Source organism: Camelus dromedarius, chromosome 7 (assembly GCF_036321535.1).
Source record: "Camelus dromedarius isolate mCamDro1 chromosome 7, mCamDro1.pat, whole genome shotgun sequence".
Lineage (NCBI taxonomy): Eukaryota > Metazoa > Chordata > Mammalia > Artiodactyla > Camelidae > Camelus > Camelus dromedarius.
Genome location: NC_087442.1, coordinates 61,217,461 through 61,230,206, shown reverse-complemented (window position 1 = coordinate 61,230,206; position 12,746 = coordinate 61,217,461). Strand labels below are relative to the sequence as shown.

General features: G+C 38.1%; 1 protein-coding gene across 1 annotated transcript in view; it reads right to left on the bottom strand.

Moving 5' to 3' along the window:
* BET1 (Bet1 golgi vesicular membrane trafficking protein) overlaps positions 1–12,746 on the bottom strand; it is an 81,990-nt gene that overhangs the window by 34,123 nt on the left and 35,121 nt on the right. The gene's annotated exons all lie outside the window — the stretch shown is intronic.

Here is a 12,746-nt window from a genome sequence, read left to right as displayed (position 1 = left end):
AATACTTTGGAAACCAGAGTATCCAATTTACAAACTGCTTTAAAAGGTAATTTTTTTTAATGAACACTAAAGTTACCAATGAGTAAAGCTGGCATAATTTTACATTTTTTGCAGGGCTTTTTGTTTTTTGCCCTTTGGAATGGACAAGTAGAAAGACAGAATTTCAAGGTGGACATCAAGGAATCCAGTTGCACAGAGTAGAGCCTGGCTTCTTTGTGGAAAGCCTTGATGCAGCTAATTTGGTCCCTCTGGGGCTATGTGATGTCTTCTCCCTGCATCTCTCACCCACTTTACTCTTCTCTCTGAACATGGGATTCCCATAACTGTTCCAGAATGAAAGCCTCTGCCCCATGTTCCTTTGACCTTCCAGTTTGATCCCTGTAGCAAACTGTTTCCCAATCTCAGTGTTCTGGAAGAGAAAATCTGGTCAAACGTGGGTAACAGGTCCATTCCTGGTCGAGCCAATCAGTTGAGGCTGAGGGATAGGGATTTCAGACCTTTGGGCAAAGCAGATTCTCTAAGTGGACACAGGGACAGGGGAAAAGATTACTGATGAGTACATTAAAGCATGTGTGCGATATGACCATTTGCATAAAAGCTCTTGATCTCTGTGGTGAGCAATAAAGATTTCACAGAACAGTTTAGGGCTATATGCTCACTCACATCACTGAGGCCTTTATCACTGGCCGTGAAAGTTATCTTTTGTTAGGGCAGTGATTTGTGCTCCTAACCCAGGTGAGTTTGGCCATGTGCCTTCCCTCCTGTTTATTTTATTGAATTTTCTTTATTGGGGTTAGAAGACCATCTTCTTCTGGGAGGCAAGGATAAGGACCTGATCTTGTTTGTAGCACAGAGTTCCTTGACACTCCCTGCCCTGTCGTGAAGGTCAGGTTTCAGTTGTGACTTCCACACAGACTGTCAGCATTCCCTCACATGTCTTTAGTAACCCGTCATCAGTGACAGAGACTCAGAAATCAAGTCAAATCCTCACATTTGAAGGAAATAGGGCATTTCATTCATTTCAATTTCTTCTGTAGCAAGTGTTTGCTTTTTTCTTTTCCATATAGGAAGACCATTTCTGGCATAACAATGGAGTCATAATTTATACTCTTTGCAGTTATAAAGTCAATGTTACCTTTGTTTCATTGTTCACCCACCTTTAAAGCTGTTATTGCCAGATGGGAGACACTAGGAATTCGTTTCTTCTCTTGCCAAAGTTTTCCCCCTGACTAAAATTCTCTATAAATAGGGCCTCAAGGTCAGAAACGTAGTCTGAGCAGTAACTATTAGCAAGGACTGATGTGGAAATAAGAAGTCTTACAGAGAAACTTAGAAAAATCGATTTCATAGGAGTAGGGGAGAGAGAATCTGCCTTCACGGCCCAGCCCCTCAAACTGTATTAAAGTGTTAATACGGCACTTCCGGGCCCGCAGCATGGATGCCTAGTTCTAGGCTAGCGTGCATTTTTATTCCTCAATTAGAAAGCTTTGAAAAGATTTTAAAAAGTGTTTTTTAAATGATAATGGGTTACATAAATATTCATGATTTAGTAGTGCTCTGAAATCTGGATCATTTAGAACTTTCTCCCATTAAATCTTTTTTTTTTTGCATACAGGTGCCATCCATTAAAGGGATAGTGGCCAATGACATCCATCACGCATGGCCATGAATATTTATCTGGTGCCTTATCCCTGGACTGGAGAGACTGGGAAAAGAGTATAGGAAGAGGCTTTTCTTCTGTACCCGGGGACTGGTATCCTTCCTCAGCTCAACTGAAAGAATTCAGTCGGTTGGTCTTCAGGTGAGGCTTCATATCCCACTAATATTGTACTAGGTGAGGGTTAACTGAACTGATGAAACAAAGTATCTCACATATTCTAATGTTAATAGAATAATGGAGTGGAGTTGGTTCAAATTTTGCTCAGTGTCTGTGTGACTTAAGAGTCACTCACAGGCAGCGCTCTGAAGAACTGTCAGTCTCTGCTAATACCAGCACCATCCTTTCCCCTCCCCTCCAAAACCAACCCAGTGATCTGCCAATGCAGATGCCACCATAGTTGTATCTCAATGAACAGACGTGAGAGAATCGGGGTAGATGGCGAACAGCCAGCCACGTGTACTTAAGCACAACACTACTGACATCCTAGTCTATCCCTCTAGGCCTGGCCCCTTTCTTTTCTTCCAGTAGCTTATTCCTACCATTCTTTTGAGCATTTCTCTTTGGATACCCCCTCATCAGCTCAAATTCAATCATTTCCTCTCCAAAGCAGCTTGCCTTTCTGATGTTCTATCTTTGTTAATGATATCATTAAGCCTCAAAATTGCTGAGTCATACGACTTTTCCCCACTTTACAACAACATCAACCCAACTGCCAAGCCTTGTTGAAATGTCTTTTGGATTTGCCTCTTTCTTTCCATTTCAAAACTAACAACATCAGCATATAAGTTCCAAGCACCTCAAATCTTGCTGCGGCGTCTTAATTTCCTTGCTTTCAGGTCTACTCCCCTCAAATACACCAGATTAAAATTTCCAGAACTCTAATTTTGTCTTACGACTATTTAATGGCATTTGATGAATTCTGCATGGTTGATTGGGAGGAGGAGTGAAGAGTTACGTTTTAGTTCCCCTGAAGTCATCTGGAGATACCCTAAGGGTGGTGGCTATGTACCGTCTTCAGTGGTCATGCTTTTGAGGAACAGTGTAGTAGACATCTGAATCTTTCCAGCACTCTATTAGTATTTTGTCATTCAATTTATATCTCTATTTTAACTGTAATTAGTTTTGTGGATGGTATGAGATAGTAAACAAATTGTATTTTTATTCCTATATGAAGACCCAATTTTTCCATTATCATTATTATTAAAAATAGTTCTTTCCCCCTTCCCCCAATTCTTTCTCCTGCACCAAGCACCTCTGTACCTGTTGCCTTTTTGTAAGCTCTCTATTTATTCCACTGGTCTATTCTTGTAACCTTGTTTCATAAATACACTCTTAAATAGGTTTATAATAAGACTTAGCATTCAACAAAACAAGTTCCCCTACAATGTTCTTCTTCGAGAACGTCTTAACTATGCCCCCTTTGCATTGCCATATAACTTTTAGAAACAACTTGTCAAGTTTTCACTTAAAAAAAATCCTATACGTATTTTGACTGGGGTTGCATTGCATTAGGGGAACAATGATGCCTTTACAACACAGAGTTTTCTAATTCTTAAACTCAGTGTATTCCTCTAATGATGCTGGGTTTCCTCAATTTTTCACAACAATGTTCTATAGTTTTCTGTGTAGAGATCTGGCAAAATTTTTGCTAGATATATCCCTGTGTATTGATATTTTTGATATTATTATAAATGGCATCTTCCTTGAGAATTTCATTTTTTAACTGTTGCTGGTATTTACAAATGAAATAAAAGTAAATTCTTACAGATGATCCACTGATTCAAGCAAATTATCTATAAAAAGTAGACAATTTCTTCATTTATAATCCCTAATCCTTTTTCTTGTTCTATTATTTTTTTCTTTATTGTACTGGCTAAGATCTGCAGCACAGTGTTGAACTTATTTCCAAAATCAGGGTGATAACTTTCAGCATTATAACATTAAGTATAAATGTGTTTTTAGATACTTTCTATAAACACTGTCAGATTCAATAAGTTTATATTCCTATTTTGCCAAGAGGATTTTTTAAAATCATTAATGGTTATAGGATTTTATCATATTCTTTTTCCAAATCTATTAAGATGATCAGCTTTTAAAATCTTTTAATGTGGTGAATTAATTTTCAAATGTTAGACCAACTCTGTTTCCCAGAATAAACTCAACTTGATCATGATCTAGTATTCCTCTTTTATACACTATTTACTTTGATTTGACAACATTTGTTAAAGATGTATATATCTTTATTTGTGAGGGAAGTTTGTCTTGAAATTTTCCTTTCTTGCTAATGACTTGTAAGGTTTTGGAGTAAAGGTTATGCTAGCCTAATTCCTTACGTATTTGGAAGAATTCATTGGTGAAGCTATTGGGGTCTGATGATTTTTTAACCTATTTTCTTAAAAATATTCATTATGGTTTACTAGTGTATGGGTTCATTATCTGAATCCCCTGTGGGTCTGTTTATATTGTCTTTTTTCTCTTTTTAGTCATTACTCTTGTTTCTTAGCATCTTCATTAACTCTTAATTGAATTACAGAGTATATGTAATGTCACTTCATAAAATTTTAAATGTTTTTACTAAAAAACCCACACAAATTCAGCACTCTCCATCTCAGTATACGATCTGATGCAATTTTCTGGTTTGTTCAATGCTTTTAAAGCACAAAATGAGCTCTGCTTGGAAATATGCATGGGCCTGAAGCATCAAAGATTCAGGCAAACAGAGGAGAATCTCAGGAAAAATTAAAATGGAGTAAGTTAGTATAAAGACAGAGCATATCTATTATACATTTGAAAAGTAAAATACAAATAAAATTGAAATCTGTACAGGTAAAATAAAACCATTCTGGAACTGACCCACCACAAGTTTCTGAACTGGTTCTTTTACAAAAAGAATGGACTGATATTAGCAAACTTTGATTAAAGTTTTAAAATCTAACCATAACAAAAATCCAAAGCTTAAAAATGTATTTATTTTCTCCACTTTTTGGTGAATCTAACAGTTCTTTTAGAAACTAATTATGAAACGTTTCAAATAAATGCAAAATTAAAAAACTCTTTCACGAATATCCTTAAGGTGAAAGTATAGAGCAAAAGTAGTTATTTTCTCCCCAAATGCCCCACAGGACTTAGTCCACTTTTACAGAACATACTTTTTATTTTTGTATAAATGCCCAGCTATTTTAAGCTATATTTGACATGCTTAGATATTCTAATTTCTGGGTGTGGCAGAGAGCGGGGTGGGAAGGATTCTGTTTCAGACAGGAGAATTTGTTTTGATGCCACTAATGAACTTCAGCTGTAAAGTGGACCCGTGCTTTTGTGCACACACTCCCACAAGGTAATTGTAACACACTGTGCACAGCTTTAGTACGATGGGATGGCAATATAATGGCACAAAAGGCTTCTGCTCCTGTTGCTACACCCTCCATTGCCAGAATCTCACATTACACTTCTTAAAAACCCATTTTGCTCAAGAAATGAAGTCTGTTTACCAAGATATAATTAGAAATTAATTTTTTGCTAAAACATTTTGTACAGGCAGGCTTATTCCCTTCTTATTTGGTAGAAGTATAAAAAGTTTTAGCTTTGAAGGCTTTTCCCTTTTTAGATTTTTTTGTAAAATTTTTAAATGGAAGATATTTGTAGAGGGTAAGAAAAATTAGTTTTTTAAGTTAAAAAAAGTGATTTAAAAATAAGGTAATTAGCACGTTTAGCGTTAATGACAGAGAACAAGTATGGAGCACGTACAGTTGAGAAGCAGAATGTATTTTTGCCCCCAATTATATAGTAATATTAAAATAAAGGGTTAGAACTATATTTCCATATCAAATACCTAAAGCAATTACTTGTTTTACAATCTGTTTTTAAATGGCAGTAATAAATTCTTCTTTGAACACATTCCAATTTGTAACCAAAGCCAAGTTTAACGTGAACCATCTATTCACCTATGCCAGAATTGCAGGATTTCTATGGCCCACAAGAGATAAAAGGAGGGAAAGAAAAACTTTTTCCTAGTAATCCACAGAGGCTGCTTACCTCATGGCAGGAAAAGCAAATCATATCCTCTTAAAAAAAAAAAAAAAAGCGAATAAACTAATCAAGACAAACTTACATCTCTAAGGCAGCCAGCCAGAATACTTTTCAGTGTTTCAAGTAAAACCAAAAGATGAAGGGAGGAGAAGGGAAAATACTGAATCACTCCAGTTGCCTGTAACCAGTTTATCACTCCAGTCATAAACAGATACGGAGAGCTTTTTAGTGGAATTACCAGATATTATTTTTTAAGAGATTTAATTTTATTCCAGAAGGCAGCTGTATCCGGTTAAGAGATTCTATTACTGATCTGCCCTGACTCCTAGAGCATAGCCCCTTGGGGCTCTCATTCCTCCTGCACCTGGGCCATTCCCCCCTGGTGAACTCAAAATTCTGTCTTCCTGGCACCATCTAAACACCGTGTTCTTTGCTTAAAGTTTTAGCCCTTTTGAAGCTGCTTTCTGCATGGTTTCTCAGAGCCTCTCACCACATTTGCACGAGTTAGGTGTCAGCAAGGTGTCTGCACTGAGGGCAGGTTATCTACAGAAGCGTGGACTTCCTTTTCTGCAGATCTCCTTTTTTCTGGGATCTCAGTCCTTCAAGCCCTGAGGCTCTGAACGCCGATTTCTAGCTCCCAGCCCAATGAGAAGACTACTGCAAGTTCCAGGCGACCACTCTCTGCTCAGTCACCATGCTCCTATGCGGTGCATTAGAAAATAATTTGCCAAGAAAAGGAATGACTGATTTGACTTCATAAAACTTAAAAACCTCTGCGTGCCAAAACAGTTCAAACAAGTTATATCAGAAATTATATCTGTTTCTTAAATTTTCTTCATCTTTTCTATAGTAAACAGTTGTAGATGGGAAGTACCAGCCCAGTCAGGGACTAAATTTCCCCATCCCATTTGCCACTAGGTGTGGCCAATGAAGTATGAGTGAAAGCAGTGCATGCTAACACCCGAGCCAAGGCTTAGCAAGGCCAGTGCGCCGCCTCCACGCTCTTCTACCTCCAGCCGCAGGGAGATGATCACAAAGCAGGAGCTGACAGTAAAGCCACAAGATCAAAGCACCTGGGTCTCAAAACCACTTCACTGAATGAGCCACCATAAATTTAGAGGTCTAGTCATTATAAACATTTAGTCTACACTGGCTAATACACACGGTTAAAAAATTATAAACTGAAAATAGACATTGTCCACAGGTACAAATTATTACAATCAGAAATGAGCTTTAAGATTCAGTTGATAAAGGGAAATATTTCAATAATTATTAGAATACAGGCAACTCTCAAAAGAAGGTATTAAGTTAACAATGATGTTTAAACTAACTACTGATATTAAAATCATGACTTAACAACAGGGCATAATATATAGCCTATGAGATTAGCAAAAGAAAAATTTTTAATTAAAGTGTCCAGAGCTGACTGATGAGAGAAACATGCTGTTGATGTTGAAATAAGATGTTAAGTGATTTTATGCTTTGAGGCAGAAATAACACCCTGACACTTTTCCTAAGGAGAAAACAAGTGTAAAAGGACGTAGCCACCACACTGTTCATTTCATCAATATTAAAAATATCAAAATAAAAGTAACATCCATGAGATTAACCATATATAAATTGTGCTAGCATCATAAAACTATGTTTATAACGTATTTGGAGTATTCTATGAAAAATTATTTATTCATATGTAAATATATATATTTAACGTGTGTGTGTGTGTGTGTGTGCGTGTGCGTGAGCATATGAGTGTGTGTAAAGATAGAGAGACAGAAGAATCTGGAGGGGTATTTACCGGAATGTGAACAGTCATGATGGTGTTCGTGCTTTCATGCTTATGCCTCTTTGAACGTACGTCGACTCATCATTATCCGCCAAAGTCTGTAATGTACATTAGGGTTCACTCTTGGTGTACGTTCTATGGGTTTGGACAAATGTATAATAATATGCATCTACCACTACACTCTTATAGAGAAGAGTTTTACTGCCCTAAAAATTGTATGCTTTTCATAATCAGAGAATTCTTTGATTAAAGCCACTATCTCTTTTTCATTAAAAAAAAAATGGACCTGGAAAATTGACCTATGTGGATAACTTTGTAGGTGATTTCAGGAGTTTCAGGCTGCTTAAGGGAGCCTCTGCTCCAGCACCAAGAATTGCATGAGACTCAGAACAGGAGTCCCTCCTGGCATCTTCCAAAGGGCAAAATAGATTAATTATCTTATGTACTAATGATCTTCCTGGGTGTCTCTCAGGACATTTTAGATGCCAGAAAGAACATATTTCTGCATTTCCATTTCCATGTAACATTTGCTTATAATGATAAATTATCCTTTAAAAATTATTCTTGTATTAAATAGATAAAAACTAGTTTGCCTGGGTAAGAAAGATGACATGCAAACTTTTCTTTCTCCTACTAAAAGCTCTTCATCTATCATGCAGCTTTCAAGAACAGTGACCTTTCTTCTATGGATATTTCTGGCAGAAATCTTGGAAACCTGAGTATAACTTTAAGCATCTCCAGCAATACATAAATCATTATTACAAAGTGAAATATTCACTTTGAAGTTGAGGGCTGGATATGTCTGCACATTATGTGGGTAAAAGTTTTGGGGTATGTTTGCTCTAGTGTGACTCCAGCATCTTTCCGGTGGCTTGTTTTTGTTTTCATTCGTCTGTTTTGCCAAAATGATAATCTTAGTTAATTTGTTTGCAAACTTATTTCTTCTGGAGACCCCACCTCCTTAACCCCATCCTCCTCTTTTATCGCATTCTTCTTCAAAAAGTCATGGTGTAGTTTGCTCACAGCAAGTGGGGCCTAAGAACTTTCCTAATGAATTCGTAAGAGACGCTGATGCTGCCCGTGCTGGGACCTCACTCTGGGAATAAGTGGCCTAGCCCATGGGTAGGCCAGGGGACTTCTGTCTGTGAAGCTGGACCAGCAGACATCCCACACCTTATAGAGGCTTCATCACTTACTGCTTTGTGGTTTATGGCCATCCTTAACCAGAGGCCATCACTGTCTTCAGAGCAAGATAACATGGCTCCTCATAAAGTCCAGCTTAGATTTATAGTAAAGTGATTGGCAATTAGGTTGAACAATCCAACAGAAATATCTAAGAGTATCTAGTTTTCTACTGTACAAAGTTAAAATTGCTTGATTTTTCTAAAATAGCCATAAGCCTTGCAAAAATAAAGTGACTGTAAACCAGTTTGCTTTGCTCTAAAATTTACTGCATAATTACTATCCTAAGAATGAATGTAAAATTCCCTGATGTTGTATTTCTGACAGAGTGACAGCAATTGCTTATAAAATATTTAATAATGTGCTTTAACAACTAGGAAAAACAACGTACTGAACACAAATTACATTTTAAGGAATGATTCAGTTTAATGAAAGATTAATTAATTAATGTATAGAGTTTAAAGATTGTTTTGAAGTCAGCCTTCACTTGAATGTTTCTGTAACTAAGAATGACTGTGGCAACAGTCTTGTGGAGGGTCCTGGTGGAAAGTTAAGTTATCGTCTTAAATCAACATGCCAGAGCTTGTGAGATGGACGAGGCAACACCTCAGTGACACGTGGTGGCCTCTTAGGCTGACTTCAGGGTGCAAATAGGATCTCTCTGTCCTTGATTCACCTGCCTTCTGTAGGGAGCAAGGCCTTACATTTCACAGTTGAGGGATCTGATGCTCAGCGTGGCAGTGATCTGGGACAGGTATCAGATTGCTTCCCACCCTCTGATAAGATTCCATTTGAAAGAGGACGGGGTGAGAGTCTAAGAGAAGAGCACAGCTCCAGGGAAAACGGGAAGAGAGAAAACAGAGGGAGAATGAAAACATAACTAGGCATGAAGATGCCAGGAGATGGCGGGGGTGCTTAGCTGGCAACCTTGGGCATTTTGAAACAACTAGTGTCTGGCTTTTGGTGACACTAAGGAGGTAATTAGGGTGGGAGATTAAGAACAGGTTTATTAAAAAGCATACAAGCTAAAATTAGGCAATTATGAACTCAAGAGAATATATAAACATGATGCATCTGTCTCTAATGAACAATACTTACAAGGTTCTGCTAATGTGTAACATGATTTTCTATAACTGAAATCATGATGTAATTATATTGGCTGGGAAGAGAAGGGGGAGTGGGCATATGTATGTAAAGGGACTATATCCACCTCTCATATCGGTTAGAAATATGAAAATAAATACAACATCACTAAGAGCAACCACACAGCTGAAAGTGTTCACAGTGATGGCTCTGCAGAGCAGAAACAGGGTGGGTGAACGGGGCAGGGTGCAGGTGCCTTTATAATGACTCGTTTAAAATATGTTCATGTATTGATAAAATGAGAAGGAACACCTTCAAATAAAGACTATGATGTTTTCTTTCTTTGTTTTGAATATTTCAAAGGTGACTTTTAAATTTATTCTGCTTTCACTTTTACAAAGAGACAGTTTATCCTTGATTCTTTTTCAAAAGGAAAAATTATCAACAACAAAATTCAATCAAATATCTTTAAGCCTAGGTGTTGAGTTCTAGCTCTGCTGCCTCACAGAACTGCATGAGCTTGGGCAGCTCACTGGGGCTTACTTCTCTGAACTTTACTTTCCTCATCTGTAAGAGTTCCTGTGAGGATGAAATACGATTATGCCTGCAAAGCACTTGGAAGTTGTCAGGCACATGAATACTTCAGCCCCTCCACTCTTTACCTGTCCCTTCTAGTTTTCTGAAACTTATGGCACACATACACAAAACAGCTTTTAAGTCCATGACTGTAAGTACAAAAAGCTCTTACGTGACTTCTTGGTATCATTAGCCATATTTTCATTGCTTTTAAGTTGATAGCATCTGTTTTATTATCTGTCTTATTGCAATCTCTCTGGGTGCCTTCTAGCTTTATGGTCCTAGCTTCTTAGTCTCTTTTGATAGTTTCTCCTTTTGGAAGCACTTTTCTAGGGACTCTGATCATTCTGTGACTTCACGCCAGAGGACCTCATCTATTTTCATGGTGATAACAGCCACACACTGACAACTTCCATGTTTGTATTTCCAGAACAGTCCACTCATTGGACTTTCAGACATGTCTACCCAACTGCCTATCTGATATCTCCTTTGGGATAATTCAGGCATATCTCAAACTCAACCCATCTAAAACCAAACTTCTAATCTACTTTGTCTGAATGTTCTCTTCCACTGTTTCCTAATTTCACGAACAGTATAATTTCATCCATCCAATTAACAAACCCAGAGACTCAGGAGTTCCTACACCTCATACTTTGGAAATTATATCCTGCCCAAACCCCAAATCCAATTTATCAACACAGACTAAGGTTTTTACATCCTAAATCTCAATCCTTCTCTCTTCCTTCACCACCAAGACCAGTCCCACTGTAGTCCATGCCATCTCACCTACACTGTAACAGCTTTCTAAGTATTTTACACATATCCCTTCTTGCACCATATAAGCCACTTTTCAAAGAATATCCCAAATTGTCAGCCTTTTGTCACTGCCTCTTCCTCTGGAATCTGGACTTTTCAATGCATATTTTGTTGAATAAATGAGTATTTGTCTGGGGTCTACTTAAGTACTTACGAATCATATACATGTATTAAATGCAATTATACATATAAAATCTATAAAGCAGGACTTAGCAATGTTTGATAACATTGATGCTATTATTTTAGAAGTAAATCCCATCGAGTGTGAAAAGCTCTACTACATTTGGAGGGAAAACAAATTACATTCAAATGTATGGGGAAAATAGGGAGACAGGTAAGTTTGAATAGGAGAGGGTCAACCTTTTGACCCTTGCCTTGCTGTTTGTAAGCATTTCTGGATTTTTCGGGGTTTTTTGAGGGGTGGTTTCAGGGAAGTTTTTTTGGCTTACGTTTTTACCTTTATCCCTTTGGATTTCTGAAGTAGCTATTTAAGGCATTTGATGGCAAGGCAAAAATAATTTCTCCTCTGTGGTAAGAGAGAGAGCATGTTCATTAGTTTAAATCTGGGGAGGATTAGAATTCCACCAGCATGACGAGCTGGCAAACGATCAAGACCAACAGGATAAGGAATGACTGGAAAATACAAGAAAAGAGAAGGAGGAGCCTTCAACGGCAGGGGACAGGGTCCAGGCACCGGGCCATGTGAGAGGAGGGAGGAAGAATGTGAGTGTAGCTGGACCACAGGAGACTGCAACGCGCTGCACCACTGAGGGGCGAGTCTGAGGACCCACTTGAAAGCAGAGTTTATGGGAACTTGGAACCATTATTCCATTATGCTCCACTCTGAGCAGACCTAGAATATTCTACTTCTCAAGAGAAGCAGGATGTGGGAAATGTGTGTGGGAGTTGGAAGGAAATCCACAGACATGAATAAATGCTGAGGACATTAAATCTGTATGGGTTATTTCCACACGAAAATCCTGAGGTTTACAGAAAGGGAGATGAACTCTTTTGGAGCTAAACCTTCCTGTTTTCAGAAGAAACCTCTCCTAAAATCACTGATAGTAATCCTTAAAGAAGCGTTCCTTCAAAGTCCTTGTCTGGTAGATTCTATGGGGTTTGCTGAGGGACCTCTCTGGGGTGAGCGGAAGCCAGAGCTCTGTGCTGCGTCTGAAGAGCTGCTCGGTTAAAGGTGTTGTTCCCCGTGACATCCCTCTACGTCCAGGGGGTTGGGCTGCAATGAACTTATAGAGCGTGGGATGATTATTGCTTATTTTGCTAGTACATTCGAGAGGCATAGCTGAGAGCCTTATGTTCTGGTTAGCTATTCGGTGAATCCAGAGGATTCAAGAAAATATGCGAGTCACAGAAAAAAAAATGCTTGGCCCAAATCTGACTTTTAATGATGTCTCTTTTTTTTTTTTAATGTAAGTATATTATATTGCCTAGGATTATCTAGAAGATGGGAAAGCTTTGAATTCCTTAGTCTGGCTACACAGGGATCTTCTGGGCAGAGACATGGAATAAACCTGAAAAGGATGGGAGAAGGCAAAATCTGTAATGGGAGGCTGGTCACTCCATGAATGAGGCTCCTCATTTTCCTTTATTTTTAATTTC